Source organism: Amblyomma mixtum, chromosome 10 (assembly GCF_055824585.1).
Source record: "Amblyomma mixtum isolate Tamu chromosome 10, ASM5582458v1, whole genome shotgun sequence".
Classification (NCBI taxonomy): domain Eukaryota; kingdom Metazoa; phylum Arthropoda; class Arachnida; order Ixodida; family Ixodidae; genus Amblyomma; species Amblyomma mixtum.
The window spans coordinates 162,498,562-162,503,195 of NC_143021.1; the positions used below are offsets into that span (position 1 = coordinate 162,498,562).

Below are 4,634 nucleotides of genomic sequence, written 5' to 3' on the forward strand. Positions count from 1 at the left end.
AGGGGGTTTTTTGTTTATTTATTTATTTTGTGGTGTTGATCAATTTAGAATATTACTGAATATGTTATCGCTTAAAGCAAATTGATTAGAAAAGCAGAAGAAAAAACAACCACATGGCGCCGGTGGGATCCGAACCCACGACCTCCGAATTACGCGTCCGGTGCTCTACCTCTGAGCTACGGCGACGGCTGTCAAATCTGCTTTCGGGGGTATTTATGTTTACAAGTAACCTAACCTTGAGAGTGTAACAAATAACCTAACCTTAAGAAACCTAACCTTGAGAACCCCCGAAAGCAGAAGATTTGACAGCCGTCGCCGTAGCTCAGAGGTAGAGCACCGGACGCATAATTCGGAGGTCGTGGGTTCGGATCCCACCGGCGGCATATGGTTGTTTTTTCTTCTGCTTTTCTAATCAATTAGTTTTAAGCGATAACATACTCAGTAATATTCTAAATTGATCAACACCACAAAATAAATAAATAAAAAAAATCCCCTGTGCCCCTTGGTTTCTGTGGCTGTTGGCTTCTGTCATATTTATAACGAGCCCCTCATTCCCCTTCCCTTGTTTGTATAGGAAGAAGTTTGATGTATGTTATGCCTGCGGAGAGCTCGGCCACCGCTCGGACGTTTGCCCTGACACCACACAACGTCCGATTCCGGGGATGCAGAGCCAGAGATCCTGAAGAGGGCCACACCTGTGAGCCCAAACGCTTGATATGTGGAAAGAACCGTGTGCTGGGAGACGACCGGTGTAAGAATCTCTACCGGACACCCCACACGATCAAATTGCGTCAGGCGGAAAAGATCGCCAAAGATGCTGAGGAAAGGAACCAGAAGCAAGGGCAAGTCAGGGGCAGACCACAAGAAAAAGCAAGTCCCCACCAAAGGACGAGCGGAGATGAAGGCCGGTCCTCTAGCCGCACATCTCGACCCAGGAGTGCCTCGCAACCCGGAAGCAGGAGCACAGAGGCACCCCCTCGATCTGAAAGGGAATCAGGACGAAACTCATGGGCGGAGAAGACCAAGTTCCCGGGGAAGAAGACACCGCCAGGCGAGGCGCCGGTAGCAGGTAGGTCGGTTAGCTTCGCGGGTGTGGTCTCCAACCCAAGTAGAACGCTAGAACCGAGAGTAGATGAGAACGCAGCAGCCATACGGCTACTAAATGAGAAAATAGATAAAATTTCCGAGGCAATTCATGAACTTGAGCAGCAGTTTCAGCAATCGAAAAAGCCGCAACCGCCACTCAGACCAGCCACCCCGATGGCAATCCGCAAAGCAGGTGAACTCAGCGACTCTGCTGAAAACATCTCAGAAGAGATGAGCGTAGACCAAGTCAGGCCTGCCAAACGAAAGCAGGATGAAACGATAACAGCTGAAAGCCAAATTAAAAGGATAGTATCAAAGGAAAATGAAAAAAATGGAGAAGTACGTCCTTCCAAGAGCTCAAACAGCACGCGGCCATCCTCGGCGCTAGACTGGAGAACCTAGAGTCGGCAGTCTGCAGAGAACTCGAACACCTGACGAGGCACATCCAAGTCATAGGCCAGGCCTCTTACGTTAACATCCAAATCGATGGCCAATAGCACGTCGAAAATGTGGCAATGGAACTGCCGCTATCTTGCTAGGAAGCGATCGTTATTGCAACAGTACATCCTCAGCCAGGACTACCCGCCTTTAGCAATTGCAATGCAGGAGACGGGAGGGAACTGGAATATATCGGGCTATAAGGGGTACGCTGCTAAGAATGGCAACCACACCAAGGTAGTAACGTATGTTAAAAGCAATATCGCGGTAATCCAACACGACATTGGAAACCAGGAGACGGAAACAGTATGCGTAGAAATTTTAACTGGAAAAAAGAATAGGGGTAGCATATTCCTTCTAAATATTTACAGCCCACCAAAAAAGATGAAAGTAAAATTTGACCCCATATTCAGAAGAGCAGTTAAACTCGCGGGGAAAAACCCCTTGATCATAATGGGCGATTTCAACGCCCGGCACCAGGAATGGGGTTACGTAAGCAACAACGCCTAGGGTCAAGCTCTACTGGATGATATAGTAGCAGCCAATTTCTACATAGCCAATGACATCTCCTGTCCCACGAGAACTGGTAACAGCGTAACAGCGGACACATCTCCCGACCTTACGCTATGTAGGAACGCTGGTATTGTGAAATGGCGGAACCGACAGGATGATTTGGGTAGCGATCACTTTCTGCTGGAGCTCGATCTCAGCAGGAAAGTCAGCGTGAAACCTACAACCTACAGGCAAGAGAAGCTTACGGATTGGTTTAAATTCAGAGCTATCAGAGAAGAACATGAGCATAGCGACATAAGCTCTATCCAGAACTGGACGGCAACGCTGCTTGAGCATGTAGAAAGAGCAACTGAGGAGGTTCAGGTAGATGACTCCCAATATAGAATGGACAGCAGGCTCTTCAGCATGTACAAAAGGAAGGAACAGCTAAATAACCAGCTGAAGAGCCAAAGGTGGAACAGAAACCTAAGGAGGGAAATAGCTAGACACAATGTAGAATTAGAAAGGTATGCTCGACAGTTGGAATCTCAGAGATGGGATAATAGATGCGAGGAAATGGAGAAAAGCATGGGAAAATCCAGTACATGGCAGTTGCTCAAATTTCTTATAGACCCAAATAAATCTAAGACGGCTATGAGAATTGAGCAAATAAAAGCTAGGTATAAGTTTAATGGCACAGATGAGCAACTTATTGACACGCTCAAGTCACTGTATATCGCTCCCCATGGGGCCGCTCAATATGAGGACTATAAGGGACAAGCAAATGATGAGTTGGATGCCCTCATATTAAGAGCCGAGGTCAGAATAGAACTGCTGAAGTTAAAACGAAGGTCAGCACCGGGGCTCGACAGAGTAGATAACAGAATATTGGGAAACCTGGATGAAGAATCAATAAATAGCCTCACTAGGTATCTCAACCAAGTGTGGAAAGAGGGCGCTGTCCCCGAAGAGTGGAAAAAGGCCAAGATCACGCTTATACACAAGCAGGGTAAACCTCCGAGCTTGGAGAACCTCAGGCCGATCTCACTAACATCATGTGTAGGGAAACTGCTTGAGAAGGTCATCCTGACCAGACTGACCAAATACATGGAGAATAACGGCCTCTGGCCAGATGAAATGGTCGGATTTAGGCCTGGGCTCACCACCCAAGATACCATGCTAAGACTCTATGAAGATATATTAGATCAGCTGGACCTCGGCAACCTGAAGGCGATCTTAGGTATAGATCTTAAGAAAGACTTTGACAATGTCAGCCATGACGCCATCCTTGATGGGCTAAATGAGATAGCCGTAGGAAAAAACACCTACAACTACATCCGATCGTTCCTAAGGGACAGGACTGCTATCATTACCTTTCAGGGCATCACATGCGATGAGTTCCCCATGGGATGTAGAGGAACCCCGCAAGGGGCTGTCCTCTCCCGATTTCTCTTTAATCTGGTAATGAGGGACCTTACCCGCAAGCTTAGAGAGATAGAATGCTTAAACATCAGCCTCTACGCAGATAATGTAAATGTCTGGCTAAACAAAGGAGGTGAATCAGAAATTAAAGAAAAGCTACAGAAGGCAGCGGATATCATTAACGAGCATGCGAAATGCGCGGGTCTCAGCTGCTCTCCTCAAAAGTCGGAGCTTTTTGTAGCAATGAGCAAGCGCAGAAAGGATACCGGCAATAGAGGTTACACTTGAAAATAGAGCGATACCAAATGTCGAGGAAATAAGAATCCTAGGCATGTATATTAACAGAAAAAGGAAAAATAAAACTACGCTGGACAGGCTCAAAGCGCAAGCTGAACTTGTCGTCAGAGCCTTCAGAAAGGCATCTAGAAGGGGGGAAGGACTCTCAGAGTCCAGCAAACTAAGACTCACGCAGGCCTTCATCGTTAGCAGGATATGCTACGCAACCCCATTCCTGAAAATAAACAAAAGCGAAGAAAAGGCATTAGATACAATCATCAGGAAATGTGTCAAACGAGCGCTAGGGCTGCCCATTTCCTCGTCCAATGATATACTCGAGAAAATGGGCCTGCATAACAATTGCAGAGAACTGACTGAAGCAGTTAGAACATCGCAAATCGAAAGGCTAACATTCACACCCGCAGGAAGGAAATATCTAGAGCTAGCGAAATCGGTAATCGTAGATAATATAGTGAACACTAGAACAGATCTGGGAAGGGAAATAAGAGAGCATCTTACTATCGCTCCCATACCCAGACACTTGCATCCCATCCACGACACAGGCAGAAGGAAAAGCAGGGTCGCACAGCTGGCTGCTAAGCTGGGCAAGATGCCACTGGGAACCGTGGCCTACACTGATGCCGCGGTAGGCACGCTAGGAGACACCGTCTCAGTAGCCGTCGGAGACATAGGCAGAACGTTAGGCGTTGTAAGACACCTTGACTTAAAACCCGTTGTGGCGGAGGAGTTTGCAATAGCGATCGCTCTAACTCAGCCAGGTACCAAATACGTAGTAAGCGACTGCAAAGCCGCAATTATAAATTACAGCAAGGGACGCATCCACGAAATGGAGGCTAAATATTTAAAAGACTTCATCCCAGCCCACAGTATTCTAATCATCTGGACCCCAGCCCACTCGG

General features: G+C 47.2%; 1 non-coding gene across 1 annotated transcript; it reads left to right on the plus strand.

Moving 5' to 3' along the window:
- The first annotated feature begins 311 nt into the window (after nt 1-311).
- On the plus strand, nt 312-383 carry TRNAM-CAU (transfer RNA methionine (anticodon CAU)). The gene has a single exon. It is a non-coding gene; the product is annotated as a tRNA-Met (tRNA).
- Nucleotides 384-4,634: the final 4,251 nt, after the last annotated feature.